Consider the following 21,366-nt stretch of genomic DNA (forward strand, 5'->3'; position numbering starts at 1 on the left):
GGGGGCCTGAAAGTGAGATGAGTGCCACAACCCCATAGTCCCCTTTGACTGGACTTAACCATCCAGGGGTCCTTTACCCTTTACCTTTTACCTTTAGAGTAGGAAGAGACCCTGAGGACCATCAAGTCCAACCCCCTGCAATGCAGGAATATGCAGCTGTCCCATACAGGGATTGAACCCGCAACCTTGCCATTATCAGCATCATGCTCTAACCAACTGAGCTAACCTACTGTGATGCAAGCACAGAAAAGCACAATAACCTCCTAAGTGTGGAAAGGCAATTGAGATTCTGTTTGTACCTTATCGTGGAAGAGCGGGGCCTGGATATCACGAGGAGTTACCACTCTTGAAGCACCCGTATATAGTAAAGGCAATAACGAAAGGCTGAACTTATGAGTCTGCTCATTGCTCAGTGACAACATCAAAGTTATTGATGTTCTTCATAGCAACATTGATCAATTTCCTGTGGATTGTTTTTATGTCTGCCACTTAGCAATGCAAATAATTAAGCAGTATATAAATGTCTTAAACAAATAAGTAACTAATTTAACTGCTGTGGTTTCCCAAATTCTTGGAAATTGTCATTTGGGTGATAGGAATATGCCGCGTAGGACCCTTATCATTCTCTCACCCACAAACTATTGTACCTGGGAAACAATAGTTGATGACTGTTGGAAAATCGTTGCAGGATAAAACCACACCGGCAAAGCTTTCATTTTACCTCAGATGCTATATTTTGCCTTAGGATTTTAAAAGAAATATAAAACTATAGACAATAAAAAGCAGAATACCCAAACCAATGAAAGATAATTACTAAAGAAATAAAGACTCACACCAACTACCATCAGTATATCCTTAGTTGGGGAACTGTGGTCAGTAAAGGCACTATCTTGACAGCCCCCATAATCACCACTACCCCTGGAGAGTCCAAAAATACGGCCAGCTGTATATATACAGAAATACAGAAATATCCTGTCCCTCCAAACCGCATCAGTACATAGCATAACTCTGAAGTGATTAGAATCTGCATGACTGCAACCTAGATATAGTTCCTCAGGTGAGCTACGTTGAATTTCTGACTGCGCAAGTTCAACTTTTAGGGCACATGGCACTTGAAAGATCTGCAGCCTTCAGCAGATGTGAACAGTCCTGCAAAGAAATGCTTCCATCTAAACAGCCAGCATGAAGTAGGAACCCCATCCAAGAAACAGAAAGATGTATCTGGCCTCTGCTTGATTGTTTTCCTCGTTCTCTGAATTCCTCTGTGGTAATCGGTCACAAGCAAAAGCCTCAGTAGCTCCGCATTCACTTGCCAGAGGGAGGAAGTTCCATTAATTAACTTTGTGCTCCAGCAGATGACATCAACGTTCCTGCTCTGAAAAAGAAAAGTTCCAGAGCTGCACTCCATTACAGTCCCACCTCCGCTGCACCATTGATTCTTAGTATATCAATAATCCATCTTTTCAAGAGAGGCAGTTGTGATTCATTGAATGCTAATACATCATTGGGTAACTTACAAGCGCATGCGACTCAGCCCTGAGAAACCACAATGCATATGATCACATGCAAACCATAGTATACACAAACAGTAATCTGCATATGAAGAAACCCCTTATTCACTTTGCAGAATCAACCTGAAGCAAGATGAAAGAGGGAGGTAGAGAGCCTCTCAATAGTTGAGGGCTCACCTTTGCTCCACCTTAGGAATAAGTGACAGGATAAACAGTAGAATTGTGATTATGCTGAGTGTCCAGAGGTGGACGAACCTGTGACAAAGACACAAATCTTTATGTGGTTGACTAATTGCTTTTAATATAGTGAGCCATGTATTCTGCAGGGACAGGAGCCTAGGAGCACTTCAGGACTATACGTGCAATAGAGAAGTAACGAACAGAGCACACTGGTAGGTCTCCTGTCACCTTTCAGCATTTTGGAAAGAAATACAAAGGGAAACTTGAGCTGCAGTTCTGCGTAAAGTGCTGCCACCAGCTTTATTATAACCTCTTCCTGTCGCATTTTGGCTTTCCTTGAGGCATAGATGTAACAGGAAAGATTTCCTCAATGAACTCAGCACCTTAAACTTTCAACGTCAATGACTGAGAAAACCATTGAAAGTGATACCAATCTACTTAATGCTCTCGTGCTGGAGCAGGGCTGCTGAATGAGCAGCACACAGCCAGGAAAGCTGCCAAAAGCACAGGAAGAACGGATGTATAAACATATAGCTTGTATACTGTTTGTTTATTAGGCAAATTGCCATTTCGTTGGCCTCAGTGCAGTGCATATATATATATATACCTCTTTCAAAAGGCCCATTAATAAAAACTTATTGAGTCAGATGGTAAAAGCATTAGTTGTTCAGCTTCATCTCAATAGACAAAAGCGTGGGACACTGGACTCTCTCTATATATATATTCCTTGACATATTTTCAAATACTCCACCTAGAACTATTCAAAATTAGGGCACTCTAAAAGGGGGAGCACTTTCCACGAACATTCTCAGCAGTCTGAATAAGTCTCCCTCCCCTTTAAGAGTTATTTTTCATTTTTTAAGGATTGTGCTGAAAGACTTAACTCAATCAAAGTGAGGGCAATCTGTGACCTGACTGGCTGGGATAACTCTTGTGATTATGCAGGAAGTGTTACCTTCACTCCTAAATTGCTTCTTTGTCCTCAGTGATATTGTCACATAGCCAAATTTGATTGGCTACATCCTGCTGTAATGTCATCTTGTTCATGACATCATCCCTGATTAGCTGGAATTGGTCTAGGGAGGAGAAAGGAGCTCTAACCAGGACATAAAGTAGTGCAAAAGTTATCCGTATTGAGGGGGAGCAATGACAACGAACAAGGGGTTGCCATTCTCCCTGCAAGGGTTATTTTCAACCCGGAACGTGAAAGTGGAGGCAAAGATTTGACGCAGGACTATTCTAAACAGAGGGTCTTTGGAACATTAAACTAACTGCAGGCAATATGGAATACAGTGAAAGAAAACCTATTCCCTTTGTCAAATGGTTGCCACTGGGAAGATTACTTCCTCTATGCTACCACTTTGGCTAGCTTTAGCGGGTGTGTTGTTTCCTCTTCGAAGAGGAAAAGAAGCTTTGAGTTTACTTCTTCAGTCAGGTCCATTTACCTACCCATGGCATCACCAGAGGGCAGTTTTTGAAGGCTCTCGCTTTGTCACTTTGGGGCATAGTCATAACAGATGGGCAAATTTCCCCTTGCTCATTTTGAAAAGCATCCATTTCTCTGGACTATCTCAAAAGATTCTGAGAATAAGCTCAGGAAGTTCAGACTACTGCAAATTATATTCTGGGCCCTGCCTGAACATCGCTCCAGCCTAGGTTGTGGAGCTGGGGCCCCTGACACACCATATCCATTTGCTGCCATTCTAGATGGAAATTAGGAATGAAGGATCACGTGACATTGATTCGCCTCTGCATGCCAGATTCTTGTCTGCCTCAGCTTTCCTGTTTCTAGAACTAAGGGCAAAAGCAGCAAACTTTGTAGACTTTCTGAACCTCATGCCAATAATTGAATGCAGACCAATATGGGCAGGACTTTATTGAAGTTCTACAAGCTGGTGCTCACAAGCTGACCGCAGCTCACTGCAGCACATAAGAAGAGATCTGCTGGATCAGACCAAAGGCCCATCTAGTCCAGCATCCTTTTCTTTCAGTGGTCAACCAGATGTCTCACTGGGATGACCACAAGCAAGAGGGCCTGATTGCAACAGCGCCCTCTCCATTTGTGATACCCAGCGATGGGCATTTGGAGGCAAAGTGTCTCTCTTTCTGCATTTTCTTCTCATTCATTGTCAGATTTCTTTTAAATCTGGTTTTCCTCCAAGTTTCAGAATGTGTTAAGTTAATTGCGGATCATTTCTCTTTGTCTCTTTAAAGACTGATCATATTCTTTCTATAACCCACCCTTTCTGGGCCCTCTGTTACTCCCCTCTGTGTATTTATCACCATATTGTAGCTGCAGAGCACCTACAATGAAAAGTACCTAGGCCTGCAGCTTTGGCATAAGGCCACCTCACCCCCCCGCCGCCCCCCACTGCTACTAAGAACACGCCAAGTGCATCGGGAATCAGCCAAAAGGACAGCAATAAAAATAATAGAGCTGGCACCATCTCTCCCTCCTCCTGCTTTGCCAGGGGCTCCCTGAGCAGCATTTATTCATTGTTGTTAACAGGGATGGGGCCTCTTAGTCCCTCTGCAGTGCTTGGGAAATGTTCCCTCTATGTTATGTTAGGCTTTTATCTCACTCGCGAGCCGTTGCCTCCTTCTGTCATGAGTTTCATTGTTAAATCTCTGTGAGCAACCTAGACATTTTCCTCATTATTTCCCCTTTGTGGTGGTGGTGGGGAGAACCTTGGAATCTCACAGATTTTCTGCCCCTCACTCTTTTGCCCAGTAAGGTAAAGGTAAAGGTACCCCTGCCCATACGGGCCAGTCTTGCCAGACTCTAGGGTTGTGTGCTCATCTCACTCTATAGGCTGGGAGCCAGCGCTGTCCGCAGACACTTCCAGGTTACGTGGCCAGCGTGACAAGCTGCATCTGGCGAGCCAGCGCAGCACACGGAAACGCCGTTTACCTTCCCGCTAGAAAGCGGTCCCTATTTATCTACTTGCACCCGAGGGTGCTTTCGAACGGCTAGGTTGGAAGGCGCTGGGACCGAACGATGGGAGCGCACCCCGCCGCAGGGATTCGAACCACCGACCATGTGATCGGCAAGTCCTAGGCGCTGAGGTTTTACCCACAGCGCCACCCGCGTTCCCCTTTTGCCCAGTATGAATGAACAAATCCAGCTGTGTAGGAAGGGCTATTTTTTTTTAAAAAGGGGGGGCCTATATCCCCATAGTACTTGAAGGAGCTCAGTGTTGTGTATGTGGGGGGTTTTCTGCTCCTTCATTATTCCCAGAATAACTGGGCAAGGAAGGTTAGGCTGAGAGATAGTGACTGAAGCTCACCCAATGAGCTTCATGGTTGAACAGGCGTTTGAACATAGCTCTCTGTGGTGCTAGTACATGACCTACAAATGTTGCAGACTACTGCTCCCAACCTAAGAGCCTGCTGGATCAGGCCAGTAGCCCATCTAGTCCAGCATCCTGTCCTCATGGTGGCCAACCAGATGCCTGTCAGGCTTTGGGGGCTCGGCTTCCTCCCTGCTTAGCCGTAGATAAGCCGTACAAAGAGAAAGCAGTCTCTTACCAGTAACAGAAATGTTTAATGAACGCAGCAAAAGAACAAGCAACCATTCTCAGAGTGCAGGTGTTCTCAATTAAGGTCCCTCCTACTTCCCTCTAGTCACTTCCGTCCTCTCATCTCCTAGCAACCTGATTTCTCAACCACTGATTCTTTTGCAAAGTTACCTTATCTAATCCCCTAGCCTTGGGACTGAGAGGCTGCACATCTTCCACTTAGAGAGAGTCTGCTAGCTCACTCTCTTCCCGTTCTTCTTCTTGCTGTTCCCCTCCCAGTTCTGCCCAACTGTTGTCTTCTGAACTGTGCCCCTCAGCAAACCATTGTTCCAAATCAACACTACTCCACTGCTCCTGTGGAGTTTCAGGATCCTGGCCATGAGCAGGGGGAGGGGGAAGCTCCCACCATTCCTCATCAGAGTTGTACTCTTCAGCCTGGTCTCTGACAATACCTGCGGCAAACATGCAAGCACAATCCAAGCACAACAGCACTCTCTCCTCCTGTGGCTCCCAGCAGCTGTTATTCAGAAGCATTCTGGCTGAAGTAGGTCAATGAAGAATGTTGGGGATGCAGCTCATCTTCAGCCCTGCTCTGCCTTGACCAAAGTATCCATTCCTTGACACTTATAACAGTCTTATTTGAGGTTGGTCAATGACATTATTAATCCTTTAAGTGCACAGAAGCTATGGCAGAAAGAGCAGGCACATAGCAAATAATAGTTTTGACTTCCATTTGCAAAACATCAACCATCAACTGCAACATCAAGTGTTGAAATGTGCGAAATTTTAGGGCAGCTTTTTAAACATCCAGTTTTCTCAAGGTGTACTGGGGACTTTTGGTGCCTTTTGTAATCATCTGCTTATTTTTTGAAAGTACAGGTTGACCAGATGGGGAGCAAGCATGCTAGCTGTCAATAATAATGATGATGATAAAAATAAAAATAAAAATAAAAATAAATTTTATTTATGCTCCCAGTCAAGACCGGGCTCAGGGCGGCTAACACCAGATATAAAAACAATTGATTGAAATACAGCTTAAAGAACAAGATTAAAATACAACATTAAAACATTAAAATAGTATCCTAACAACAAAAAACCCAGCACCCTATAGCCCCTGAGCTATTTCTGTCCATCAGATACCTTTTAACAACCTTCCTCCAGAAAATTCCGAAGTTTGCTGCTGTTGTGTCTGCCACTTACATTCAAACTTCAAAAGCTGGTTTTAAATAGGCGGGGAATGCACAAAAGCTTGCAGTAGCCACCAGCCATCAAAATGCATTAGGCAATGCAATACACTGTTGTTGCTCATCAAGTAGCAGGCTGTAGAAAAGCCTGGAGAGACGAATTCATTTTGCATAATGAAAAATCACATTGTTGACAATACTTTCCAAAATGAGGCACTTCATACATTCAGCTCCAAACCAATGACTGATAAATCACTGGGTGATGGGACACAGAAAGATGTACATGTCATGATTCCAGGGTCAGACATCCCAGGTTCAGCAAATGAGGCTGTGACTTTAGAAGATGTGTCAGAGTGGAAAGAGGCATCAACACTGAATCCGGGTGGCCCCCATTTCCAAGAAGCACTCCACAGCCACAGTCTCCTACGAGTCCATGGCGGCTGAAGCAGGCAAAGTCCCTTTAACAACTATCTGACTTTTAAAAGACATCATCAGATGGGCACAAGATATTGGTTGTCCCATAATGTTGGCAGAATGGGTAAGCTTTTGGAAAACAACTATGAATTTTACGGCGTGTTACAATATTAAAGAGAACATGCTAAAGATGCAGTATAGATGGTATCTTACCCTGTCAAGGCTTTCCAGGATATATAAAAATATCGTGAGTAATGGTTGGAGGTGTGGGGAAAGTAATGGAGACATGTACCACATGTGGTGGACGTGTAGGAAAATAAGAGAATTCTGGGGCCTCGTCTATGATGAGCTGAAAAAAATCTTTGGAACAACATTCTTTAAAAAGCCAGAAGCATTTTTGTTAAGCGTTGTTGATAAAGATATCCTGAAAAACTTAAGAGAAATATTTCTATATGCTACGGCAGTGGCCTGAACATTAACAGCAAAGAACTGGAAAGGGGGAAATGTTCCGACTATAATGGATTGGCAGAATAAGTTACAAGAATAGGTGGAAATGGCGCAATTGACCAACAGCCTAAAGGGCAGTTCAAGACAAGAATTTGCACAAAAATGGGAGAAACACAAGAGATATGTACAAAAATATACCAATGGTTTTTCGTCTATGGCAGCATTTGAATGACCTTGGATAAAGAAATATAGGAGAAATAAGATTAAGGGTACAAATTGTTGTAAGAATATATTAGAGAATATATAAAGAATAGATTAATAATGGTAGGTACATTCACTAAAGTGGTGCCTCGCAAGACGAAATTAATCCGTTCCGCGAGTCTCTTCGTCTTGCGGTTTTTTCGTCTTGCGAAGCACGGCTATTAGCGGCTTAGCGGCTATTAACGGCTTAGCGGCTTAGCGGCTATAAGAAAAAGGAAACAAACTCGCAAAAACTCGCAAGACGTTTTGTCTTGCGAAGCAAGCCCATAGGGAAATTCGTCTTGCGGAACGACTCAAAAAACGGAAAACCCTTTCGTCTAGTGAGTTTTTCGTCTTGCGAGGCGTTCGTCTTGCGGGGCACCACTGTATTAGAATAAAAGCATACAATGGGAATTGACAGGAAGTCCAAAGTTTTTATGATATTTTTTGTTAATAACTTTTGTTAATAATCTTTGTTAATAACCACATAAAAGGTAGCATAAACACAGCTGAAGCTTAAGGTTTATAACTATGTAAGAAAAGACAAGTATATGTTTTGTGTGTGTGTCTATGATTGAAATCTCAATTTACTCTACGAGATGCACTATATATATGTAATGTATTGTAAGACTATTAATAAAGCTTGTTACATTGCAAAAAAAAAAAAAAGACTTCTGAAGACATCTGAAGGCAGCCCTGTTTAGGCATGTTTTTAACGTCTGCTGTTTTATTCTGTTTTTAATCAGAATGGCTGGGGAAAACTAGCCGGATGGGTGGGGTATAAATAATTTTTTTTATTATTATATATTATTATTATTATTATTATTATTATTATTATTCCCAGTGGAGGTGATTAACCACTCAGAAAGCCCTACTTAGGTCTCAGGCAGGGGTTGTCTGTTGCTGAGGCAATGGTAAATGTAGCTTTACAGTCTGAGCTCTGCATGGAGCTGTCCAAGGTGCTCCCTGGAACTTTACCTTGCCTTACTGGAAACTGTACTTTGCCTCACAGTATACTGAGCTTTGGGACGCGGGTGGCGCTGTGGGTTAAACCACAGAGCCTAGGACGGCAGTTCGAATCCCCACAATAGGGTGAGCTCCCGTTGCTCGGACCCTGCTCCTGCCAACCAAGCAGTTCGAAAGTACGTCAAAGTGCAAGTAGATAAATAGGTACCGCTCCGGCGGGAAGGTAAACAGCATTTCCGTGCACTGCCCTGATTCACCAGAAGCGGCTTAGTCATGCTGGTCACATGACCCGGAAGCTGTACGCTGGCTCCCTCGGCCAATAAAGCAAGATGAGCACCGCAACCCCGGAGTCGGTCACGACGGAACCTAATGGTCAGGGGTCCCTTTACGTTTATATTGAGCTTTGCCTTGGCTGGCCTACTGAAGTCTTGTTTGGAACCCATCACCTGACTGAGACCACCATCTGGGACAGAACAGTATGTGAATGTACGAATCCTCTGTCCCAGAAATGGGAGCAGACTCCAGGAATTTTTATTCCCAAAGCCACCTCTCGAATTAGCTTCCCTGTCTTGCATCTCCAAACATGCAATAATATCCACAGAATCCACAGGTCAACCTGCCTAGGCCACCCTACGCAGTGCAGTGTTCTCTCTTTCTCCATGGCCTTGTCCACCTTCCTTCTTTCATCACCGCTTCCCTTTTGAATTTAGCCCTGTTCCCGTCATCCGCAGGTGAGCTCCGAAAGGGAGAAGCTAATTGCGCAATAAGTCAAGGTGGGTATCTTCTCCCCTCAACCCAACCTCCCCTCCCCCCTCCTGTCCATACAAGATTGATAATGAAACCGATACCTTTCGCCAGCGTAATTTTCATATTTAATGAGCGTGACTCAGAAACTATTACATTAATTAGTCAAATCCCACAAACCGTTAATAGTGCATGGTGTAATTAATATTGTATTCAATTAAAAGCTGACCCATTTCAGGTGCCTTCCCCTGGTTTGGGGGGAGGGGCTCTTTGGAAATGGCGTATGTCACAGTGCCCGGGGCCAATCCTTTCTCTTTCCTAGCAGCGGGTGAGGGAGGTATCCATCTTCTCCGTTTTGCTTCTCTGGTTCTTTTCTCCGCAAACATATGCTGGGTTCTTTCCCTCCCCATCTCTGAACGAGGCTGCTCTTGCTGTACAGACAACCTGCTTGCTGTGATTTATGGGGTAGGCCTGTACGGGGCTCACAGACTGGAAAATTTCCAGTTTACACAAGAATTCCCTGAAAAATGAGCTTGGCTAATTTATTTCTTTCATTAACAACTTCTAGCTGTGAGGTAATCTTTCTGGAACCCCCTTCTCCCCCTTCACAAACCAAAGCCCCACTTACACCACTAACCTCCGATACACACACACACACACACCCTCAGTACACACTCAAGATGTCTCTCAGGTAGTTTTAAACAAAGCAATGGCGGATGAAACTTCCTTTACAAATGATGATGACAGGACAAACTAGGTCCTGAGCACAGTTTCATCTCTGAACATGAGCTTTGTGACCAAGGGATTCAAGCTTTCCTCATAAGTCTCTTATATACCACAAGGAAACACTGATATCCCAGACTCGAACCCCACCTCATCCTTAGACCAAATGCGTGGTTTGAGCAATTCACTTTCTCTCAGCCTAAGGACTTTTTAAAAAAGCTGAAATTTTTGGGAAGGGGTCCAAAATGTTATGGAAAGGGCAATGTGTCCACAGGCAGTCCTTGGTGGCCTTGGAAGTAGACAGGTATATAAACACCCATATTTTCAGTAACCAGAAAGCAGGAAGGAAACTTGAGAGTTCTTGGTCATAGTGGACTTCACCCACTAATGCCTAATCTTATCAATATTTGCAGCATCCGTTTTTGGATATGTGCACCAGCTTTTATACATAGTTATGCAACCCCCAAGCCAAGGAGATAAAAGTAACTAAACAACTTTTAGAAGACTCCAGAAGGCAGCCCTGTATAGGGAAGTTTTCAATGTTTAATTATGGGGGTATTTTTTTGGGGGGGGGGAATTATATTTTTATTTGCTATATACATATTACATACATACAAAAAATACATTATGAAACAAAAATGCCAAAAAATACAAAAATACAGAACTAAAAATAGAACAAGTAAAGAAAAAGAATATATCAAAGAGAAGGGGGAGGGGGAGAAAGAAAATAAAACAAAAAGATTGACTTCCATCGACCACTATACGGTTCCTATATCAGTATATCTCATATCTTGGTTGTCTGTAATTATTTTATACATTGTGGAGAGACAATTTGTTTACCTGTGGAGTTTTTAGTCTTGGCTAAGCCAATCATAATTTTGGGAACCTGCTTTCCTCATATAATTTGCAAAGACATCCCATTCTCTCCTGATTTCTTCACTTGGTTGGTTTCTTACTAATTCTGATAGTTTTGCCACTTTGAGATACTCACTTAATTTTAATAACCATTCTTCTTTTGTTGGAATTGTGTTGCTTTTCCAGTATTTTGCAATCACAATCCTAGCAGCTGTTACTGCATATAGAAAGACTCTTTTATTATCTTTTGGGATGTCTGTTGTGAAGATACCTAGTAAGAATAATGCTGGTTTTATTTCTTTTAAAATGCTTCTTAACATTTTTTTTTAATTCTTCGTAAATCATGTCCCAGAATACTTTAATTCTGGGACATGTCCACCACATGTGGAATAGATTCCCATCCTTATGGTTGCACCTCCAACACTTACTACTGATTTTTTAATTCATTTTCGCCAATTTTGATGGGGTCAAAGTTTTATTATGTTTTTATTTATGTTGGAAGCCTAATAATAATAATAATAACAATAATAATAACAATAATAATAACAATAATAATAATAATAATAATAATAATAATAATAATAATAATAGAACAGGACATCCCTATTTTCATCAGAGAAATGTTGGAGGACATGAAGTGTTGCTGCCCCATCTGAGCTCAGCTTGTGCTGCTTTGAGTACCACCCTTGGTGATTTCTGGCTGTTCTCCAGGTGCGAATTGCTGACAGACAACTTCAAGGCCCCCTCCTGCTCTCTCTCGTGTGGTGTAGTGGTTAAGAGCAGTGGACTCGTAATCTGGTGAACTGGGTTCGTGTCTCCGCTCCTCCACATGCAGCTGCTGGGTGACCTTGGGCCAGTCACACTTCTGTGAAGTCTCTCAGCCCCACTCACCTCACAGAGTGTTTGTTGTGGGGGAGGAAGGGAAAGGAGAATGTTAGCCGCTTTGAGACTCCTGAAGGGGAGTGAAAGGTGGGATATCAAATCCAAACTCCTCCTCCTCCTCCTCCTCTTCTTCTTCTTCTTCTTCTTCTTCTTCTTCTTCTTCTTCTTCTTCTTCTTCTTCTTCTCTTCTTGTGGTTCTTTATCTTTAAAACAGATTTGGACTTGACAGCCCTTCCAGTAGAGGACTGTCCTTTATAAACTAGGAGACATGGCCACCACAAGATGGGAATCCTATCAAGGTTCTCTGAGAAAGAATAACAATTGGATTAGCATGCCGCCATCTCAGCTTGCCAAAGAAGGTTCTTTGGCATGCAGGCGTCAGATGGCTCACTGCCCAGGCAGCTAGACAAGAACTTTATTGTCTCTCTCTAACAAGGACAGAACAGGAACAGGAAACTCCCGACTACCCAGATACAACTAAATCCAGTTGTGCTACTTAGGGATTATACTATATAATGGCAATATCTTCCAGATGCCCCTGCCATATGAAAATGAGATCTATAGTGATGGAAGCAGGGCTGGATTAAGACTTTTAGAGGCCCTAAGCACTCAAAGGTTTTTAGTATCCCCATATATATCTAAATCAAAATATAAAACAATAATAAACCATAAAATAAAATTTTATTTTTCAAAATGAAACAAAACCTACAGTAAAATGGAAAATAATATTTATTTTTGTATACTTCCACTTTATTTATATTTGGGGGGGAAACTACTACTATTTCTAATTGCAAAGATCAGATCCTCAAAACTAATATTATTCAACACATCTGCTTCTATGCTTAGTAGAGTTAAGCATCCAGCCTGCCTTGCTTCATAGTTGTTCTTAGTTAGGATTTTTAATGTACTTCGACTGAGAAAATTAACTCTCAGCCGAGCAATTTGTGACCATTAATGTTAAAAATCCAGCAATGGAAAATTTCTTTGGTGCTCCCCATCCCTTGATGCCCTAAGCAGGTGCTTATTTTGTAATTGTTGAGCTCTTTAAAGGAAAATGCAAAACAAAAAACAGAAAACAAAAACCTGCAATTTTTTGATTGACTTGCCTAAGACCCAGGACAAAGCACCGCCTTTCTGCCCGGATATATGGCAGTCCAACGGAAGAGACTCTTTTCAGAAGTGCTGCCGTGGTTGTGGAATGCTGTCCCCAAAGAAGTTTGCCTGGCACCTGCCTTGTTCTCTTGCTGGCAGTGTGCCAAGTCTTTTAAAATTATCCCATGCTCTTCCTCTGAAACTGCTTTCATACTTACCATCACCATTTTGATTTATTACTTCACTTTAAGGTCTCGGTGGGGGTCACAGAATTTAAAACACAACATTAAAACATTTTGAATATTTTTTAAAGAATTAAACATCCTTAACATTTCAACTTTTGACAATTGAACATTTTAAACAATTTGACATACTTATGTTAAACATTTAAAACAAAAGTACAGTATGCAGCTTCAATTTTTTTATATAATGTATTCTAAATGTAGTTTATGTAGTTATCATGTAGTTATCTGGTAGTTTTAAAACAGTAGCTTTTTAAATACAGTTATTTCAATGCTGTATTTTGTATGGATAGTATTTTATTGATTTCAATTTTAGCGATATTATTTATTCAGCTGCTCTGAAAATCTTTTCCGAAAGTGGTTTATCCATCTTGTAAGAAAGAACCGAATAAAGGTACCTCAGTATGACCTAGGCATAATGATTTATTTGTTTATAAATGCATGTTGCCTGCCTCTTTTGGTGAAAGAGACCTTTCAGTTGCTCTGCATCAAACAAGGGGTCATTTGAAAGTCCACAGTATGTTGCCATGGATGAGGGGTTTTATTTCACAGAGGATGCTCATTGATCACGAGAACAGATTTTAAAGTTTCCACTGCCTAGAACCTAAGTACTCTGCTGCCCAAGAGAACAATAGCCCCCTCCTGTGTGACATGAATAAGCTGAGCCAATGGCGCTCAAAGGGGTCGTAACTCCCTCCTTGCCATCCTGGGACCACTGTGACTTGAGGCAAAATGAGAGGCAAGGCTTTCGTAATCACAGAGGAGGCAGAGGTGGAGGAAGAAAAAGTCAAAGGGAGGGAATCCAATGTTGGCATCATACCTCCAGTGTTACAGGCAGAACTGAATCATTTGTACTAGTCCGGGTGTTATCTTCAGCTTTGGCAAAAAGAGGTAAACAGCAGCAAATATCACCATGTAGTTATTTTCTAAGTGTGCGCATGTGGCACGGGGTGGCAGAGCTCAAAGTGGCCCAATATTACATTATAAATTACATTCAAAACTGTATTGAAAATACACAACAATGAGACCTGTTCAGGGTGCCAGCCAGGCAGGAATACTCCCTTCCAAGACACTCCATTCCGGCCCACTTGTTTTCTACCCTCCCAACAGATTTTCAGCTTTCGGTCCGTTTATTGCAGTGATGGCAGACCTTTTAGAGACTGAGTGCCTAAACTGCAACCCCAAGCCCACTTATGGATCGCAAAGTGCCAACACGGCAATTTAACCTGAATACTGAGGTTTTAGTTTAGAAAAAAAACAACAATACAGTGGTACCTTTACAAACACCTTGGGTTACAAACACTTTGGGTTACGGACTCTGCTAACCTGGAAGTAGTACCTCAGGATGAGAACAGAAATCGCACAGCGGCGGCGGCGGCAGCGGCAGGGGGAGGCCCCATTAGCTAAAGTGGTACCTCAGGTTAAGAACGGACCTTCGGAGTGAATTAAGTTCATAACCAGAGGTACCACTGTACACAGAAAGGCCTAAATGAAACGTACAAACAATATACCATATTTTTCACTCTCTCTCTATATTTTTCGCTCAATATACCGTATTTTTCGCACCAGACCATAAGACGCAGCTAGTTTTTGGAGGAGGAAAACAAGAAAAAAAATATTCTGAATCCCAGAAGCCAGAACAGCAAGAGGGATCGCTGCTTTCGCTGCGCAGTGATCCCTCTTGCTGTTCTGGCTTCTGGGATAGCTGTGCAGCCTGCACTCACTCCATAAGACACACACACATTTCCCCTTATTTTTTAGGAGGGAAAAAGTGCGTCTTATAGAGCGAAAAATACGGTAATCAAACCAAACATGTAGGGGGCATATAATTTCTATTGTAGCGCCTACCTTTAAACTCCTCTAACAATATAATCCCAGGGAAAATTCCGTCGGGCTACTACTGCCTATTGGTCTACAAAAGGAGGGCGATGGTGCATTAGATGTGCAGTTACGCTGGATGCTAAACCTGGACTACACTGCTGGTTTATGGTCACATATGCTTACTCAGCTGCTCCCCTGCCAGTATGGGGAAAGGGACACAGGACTAGTGGCCAAAATTGTGGAACCTTCTGGAAAAAATGTATTTCCAATTAATAAAGGCTTATTGAGTCATTGGGCTGTTTGGGGGTTTGTTTTGAATTTTTGCGTCCTTATTTCCAGCGCCCCCCATATTTTTTCAAACTTCTGCAAATCCCGAGGTTCCACCAAGTCTACTTGCTGATACCTCTTTCTTGTGCTCATGTGGTGCTACTATATGTAAGGACTTCTGGCTCCAGAACATTGCTAATGTGTCCAGAATGACCGAATACCTAAAGGCTCACTGTTTAGGGCTTAGTCTTCTGAACCTCAGCTTCATCTGCTTACCCGCCTGTAATAAGCATGGGGAATCTTTGACCCTCCAGATGTTGCTGAACCACAACTCTCACCAGCCCTAGCAAGCATGGCCAAGCTCTCAAGGGCTGTCGCTGATCTTACCTGCCGAATCGGATCTGATTGGATGCTTGGAAAATCCAAAGAGAGATCTTGCTTAACTCAGCTCCAGTTCAGTGGGTAAGATAGGATATTTTGACGGCATCACAACAGAACAAGGAGAAAGCTCTCAGACCCAGGGGAATTAATTGGTACACAATATGACCAAAATATGGGTTAAGCAAAAGGGTGTGTGATCCCCACCATCTCTCCCATATGCCCTCACTTATGCATGCTTACACACACGGCGGAGGCATATTTTCTTTCAGGTACGCAGGTTGCCCTGCCCTTCCTTTTAGCTGGAGCTTAAGTAGATCAGTGTCAAAGGAAAAGCACCCCCCCACCCACACACATTCACCTCCATCAGGGAAGCCCTCTTGAGTAATAAGGAGAAACCATATGAATGTAAAGTTGTCAGTTTTACAGCTTCTTTCATCAAGAGCGAGAGAAAGCAGGAAGCGAATAAACCAGAATTCCTAAGCCAGGGGTAGGCAACCTAAGGCCCAGGGGCCGGATGTGGCCCAATCGCTTTCTCAATCCGGCCCGTGGACGGTCTGGGAATCAGCGTGGTTTTTACATGAGTAGAATGTGTCCTTTTATTTAGAATGCATCTCTGGGCTATGTGTAGGGCATAGGAATTCGTTCATCCCCCCCCCCCAAATAGTCCGGCCCACCACATAGTCTGAGGGACGGTGGACCGGCCCATGGCTGAAAAAGGTTGCTGACTCCTGTCCTAAGCTCTCAGTGGATGGTTTTCTCAAAAGTATTAAGAGAAAGGGTCTTTTTGTTTTTCTCCTTAATTCAAAGTTTCCAAGAGTTTAAAAAAATACAAGTTGATGAAGCTTGCCTTTTGCAAGAACTATATAGAACAAGATCTATATATTGCAGCATCTGCAAGCATTGGCAAGGGGCTGCTGGCAGTTCCCTCCCTGTGAGAAGTGAAGCTACAGGGAATCAGGCAGAGGGCCTTCTTGGTAGTGCTGCCCACCTTGTGGAACATCCCATCAGATGTCAAGGAAATAAACAACTATCTGACTTTTAGAAGACATCTGAAGGCAGCCCTGTTTAGGGAGGTTTTTAATGTTTGATGTTTATTGTGCTTTTAATTCTGTTGGGAGCTGCCCAGAGTGGCTGGGGAAACCCAGCGAGATGAGCAGGGTATAAATAATAAAATAAATATAATAATAAACCCAGCCAGATGGGTGGGGTATAATTTTTTATTTTTATTTTTATTTTAATTTTAATTTTAATTTTATTATTATTATTATTATTATTATTATTATTATTATTATTATTATTATTACTTCTACTAGAACGTATACAGCACATTTTTAGCTTTCTGGGTATATTTTAGTTATACTTCTTGTCCTCCTCTTCTGGGGAGAGGCTTCAAAGTGTCTTCCCTTAAGATTTCAGGTTCCAATTCCAATTAAACTTTTTATGGCACTAGCCATTGGCCATGGCATCATTCAGAAGGAGAACAAACAACAACAACAATCATAAAAATCATTGGGCACAGACATACAATAAAACCACCGTCATGGATACTAAAATTATTTGTAAGATTTCAGGTTGCATTTGAAGTATACTGAATATGCATGGGCTGAATGTGGGGCCTACCATCATAATTCCACTTCCCCTGCGTATTCAGGGTATGGCACTGCACACCTCTAAACGTCTGCATAGGGCTAGTCAGTCAGGCCTAGAGTGGCCTGGTGTAAAAGCAGACAGGTCCCCCACGACTTTAATAGCGCTGTAGAAGAGAGGGTGAATGCAGCCTGTCACACCAAGCCATACCTGCTGAGATTCTGTATTCTGTATTTAAAGATGAAAGAGCCCTGTCTGCTTTTGCATCTCCTCACCCTTGTCAGGCCTGAGCATCTGTGGCTTCTCCAACCCATGACACAGTTGAAAGAAATAACGGCTGCACTTACTTACTTTGAACCAGCGCCACTTTTTTACCCAAGTAAACCTGGCTAAGATCAAGGTGAGGCAGTGTGAACTTGCTGAATTTGACTCAGCTGGAAATTGGATTGTACCTTGGCCAAGCAGGGGTTTGTTTTTTTGGAGGGGTGGGTGAGGAAGGGGGCATCTTTCTGAATTGTTTTCTCCTTAGCTCAAAGGCCATGATAGTCCAAAGGCCAATTTTAAATTTACATGAAAGTTAATGACTTGGCCCATGCCAATGGATAGCGGCTGGTTTTCTGTCCTGGGGGAAATGGCATCCCCTAAAGGGAAACGTTCAGAACTGCAGGGCAGGCCGCATGCATATTCTAAAACCCATCGCGCCAAAGAGCCATTTGCCAGATTAGGTCTTTTCCAGGCCGATGGCAAACCAGTCTGGTTGTGCCTGAGCCTCGTGTGTAGTCCAGGGGGAGAATTCAACGATATTTCACCCAAATGAGAAATGTTATTCTGCAGATTAAACCCACGCAGCGCCTGGTTTTGTCTTTATTTATGCCTTTCTATTTCCTTCTCTGCTGACATGGGTGCACATGCCGGGAAGCACTGAAGGACATAATTGGCGTTGTGAAAAATTATTGGGAAGCCAGGACGTTCCCTTGCAGTGATCCCCCCCTTCTCTTCCCCATCTGTCACCATCTAATGTGACAAAGTTTTTATCGGGCATTGAGGCAGAGGAGATTAAAAGTAAATACTGCAATCAGGAAGCAGCTGGGGGGAAAATGTAACACATTTCACACTAAGCTGAACAGCTCATCAACTTAGCCTTGTATATCTACAGCAGGCAGGCAAAAGGGAGAGGCCATGGGTTTTGGGGAGGCGGGGGTGGAAAGACAGCTTGAAAATGCTCCTCCACACCAGGAAGGCTGGAAGTGGGTTACGTTTATACTATATAAACAGGGATCCCATTCACTTAACGGATGTTTGCTAAAGGGATCAGGCTGAAACCACCCCACCCCCTGCAATTCTCCCCTTTCTTTGATTAAGCAGCACTTTGGCTCCCAGGCTCTGATCCAGATCATGAAGGTACCTTGTTGTGACTGCTGGGAGCAGGGTGGTTGATGCTGAGCGCAGTGGTTAATTCCCACGCGGCTGGCTCCAGTAATGTTGGAACAGTGGGAGGGGGTGGGGAGTTAGCAATGTTGCTCCTTGGTGATGTCCATGCAAAGTAGCAACTGCATCGCCAGTCCTTCCCTTAATTAACTGGTTAAATTTGTATTCTGACCTTCCTGTCAAAGGAGCCCAGGGTGGAAAACAACAAAAGATAAAGCAAGAAACATCTTAAAAACAAGTCCAGTGCAGGTACAGACTGCGGAAGATCTACGCTTAAAAGGCTTGTTGGAAGACGACGGTCTTCAGTAGGCGCCAACAGGACTACAGAGGTGGAACCTGCCTAATATTTAAGGGGAGAGCATTCCAAAGGGCAGGTACCACAACACTAAAGGCCTGGTTGGCTTTAGTGTTGGCTGGCAGGAAGTCTGGAAGGAATGGGAGTCAAAAAATGATTGCCAAGTCTCCCTTGGTGTTGATGGCTGACACCCACCACCATAACTGGCTATAGTGAGATTGTGATTTGGCTAACATTGAGACGGGGAGCGAAGAGGTCAAGGTTAAGGTCTCATTAAGGATCCCCCTACTTCCCAAACCTGTAGTTTAGGGACTGGTTGAGCTCCTTTAAAACCTGATCACATAATAAGGAACAAACTTCAAGCCAAGCTAGAGAGTATGAATTTCAGCAACTGAATGGTAAGTACTGGGAATTTCTATGACACAACTGCTCCTAAGCTCAATAAATCAAGCATCTGCAGGGATCTGCTAGTTTAAACTGTATGTAAGAAAATATATGACATGAAAGAAGTAACATTTTCAATATTTTCAATAAAATGAGTAATCCACGTAGAACATAGGACAATGAAAGAAAGAACTAGGAAGTTGGACATTGTATATTAGGTGTAGATGCAACAAGTACTCTTGGCTTAAAAAGGAATGGGACGTGTATGTTAAGTGGATAATTACTTGATATCTGGGCATTGCCAAAACATGAAATGGCTTTTCCGAGAGGTACATATGGAAAAGTGCTGAGTGCCAGAAGAATGAAGAATTGCACACTGGTGATAGAGAACATCTGATTTACTGGAATAGGCAGTTAAAGGTGAACTTGTTTTTAATTGAGGAGAAGCAAAAGAGGTTGCTGAGCAAATGGCGTGGGCAACCCTGAATCTCTGCACTGAATCAGGGATGGGGAACCTGTGGTCCTCCAGATGTTATTGGACTTCAGCTCCCATCATCTCTGACCAATTACCATGCTGGCTGGGGATGATGGGACTTGCCATTTGATGGCACCTGGAAAGCCACAGGTTCTCTGCTCCTGCATCCCATGGGTGGGGAATCTCAGGACTTTGGGACTCTTACCAGGCTGTAGCCTTCACCAGCTCTGCTCCACACTCTCCTCATTGACTTTGCCTGGTTGGAATGCATCTTTGAAGTGTGACGAAGCCTATTGCTTTACTGGCAGAAGAATTATTTGCAGCTTGATCACTTGAGATCATCTGCAGGAGCATAACTGATTGTCCCCAGAGTTGGTGAGGCTCCTTTGACAGCAACAAGAAACTGAGCCTCTCCTGTTACTGGCCCAGTCCTGTGGAATTCTCTGCCAACAGAGATTCAGCAGATACCTTCTGTTTTAATCTTTCAGCATCTCTTGAAAGCATTTCTGCTGTTGTTGTTGTTTAGTTGTTTAGTCGTGTCTGACTCTTTGTGACCCCATGGACCAGAGCATGCCAGGCACTCCTGTCTTCAGCATTTCTATACCACCAAGCTAATGCCGGTGAGTAAGAAAACTGTGAGGTTTGGTGCTTACAGGGTGTTTAAAGCTGTCTAGTTTAGAAGAACTACAGCGTGTGGACTCTCTCTTCACTCACATGTCAAGCACGCGCTGTGCCCGCTCTGCTACGAGTCCAGGAATTCTTTTGCTGTGGAACGGAACCGGACCGGTCAAAAACATCATTCGGTAGTAGTTGATTTCTGATTTTAAAAACTGTGTATTTATTTTTATTGTATGGTTGTATGTACAACTGTTGTAACCTGCTCTGATTTTTTAAAATTGTTTTTTATTAAAGATTTTCTTTGGTTGCTCTGATTTTTTAAAAATGAATAGCAGTATATGAATAATTTTACCAATTAATAATAAAAAAAGTGTGCGTATGAAAGCTTTCATTTCAGCATGGCTGAAATGTGGCCTACTGTGCAGAGGTAAGACTCATAACCCTTGCTCCACCCATGTTTGCCTCTGGCCCCGCCCTCCATTGGCCTGTGGCCCCTGGAAGGTTGGCCATGGAGCTGAAAAATATCCTCCACTCCCAGTTTAAACAATACCCCCAGACCTCCATCTCCCAGGTTTTCATTCTCCCTTCTCCTTTTCCTATACCTATTCCTTCTTTCTATTGTACCTATGTGTCTTTTTTGCACTGACATTATATTTTAAATATTATTTTAAAATATTAATAACTTGTATTAGTAGGTAGAAGAGAACCGAGATGTAAGCGAGTATAAATTGAGATGTATTGTGTTTTTTACCCTTGGAGCCATGTGTTTCCCCACCTAAATCTCTGGTTGAGGAACTGCATGTGTGAATGGGTGCCATGTGTGTGTGGTTCATATTTGTATTCCAGTAGCTGGTGCTATCTGCTGTTTGGAGGGCTGGATTTTCTCCCTCCTGTTCCTCCCTCCCCACCAAACAGATGACTTACTATGCAATTACTGGGTTTGGAAGAGAACGCTTTGTTCACACACTCAGTTGAATCAGAGCAAATCTATATTTGTATATACAGTACATATGTATATATAAAACTCATTTATTCATCCATTCATTTTTTTACCCATGTAATTTAAAAATGCAATACAAATACAATGATGATGAGAGGCGACGGGGGGGGGG

The sequence above is a fragment of the Podarcis muralis genome, chromosome 1 (assembly GCF_964188315.1).
Source record: "Podarcis muralis chromosome 1, rPodMur119.hap1.1, whole genome shotgun sequence".
Classification (NCBI taxonomy): domain Eukaryota; kingdom Metazoa; phylum Chordata; class Lepidosauria; order Squamata; family Lacertidae; genus Podarcis; species Podarcis muralis.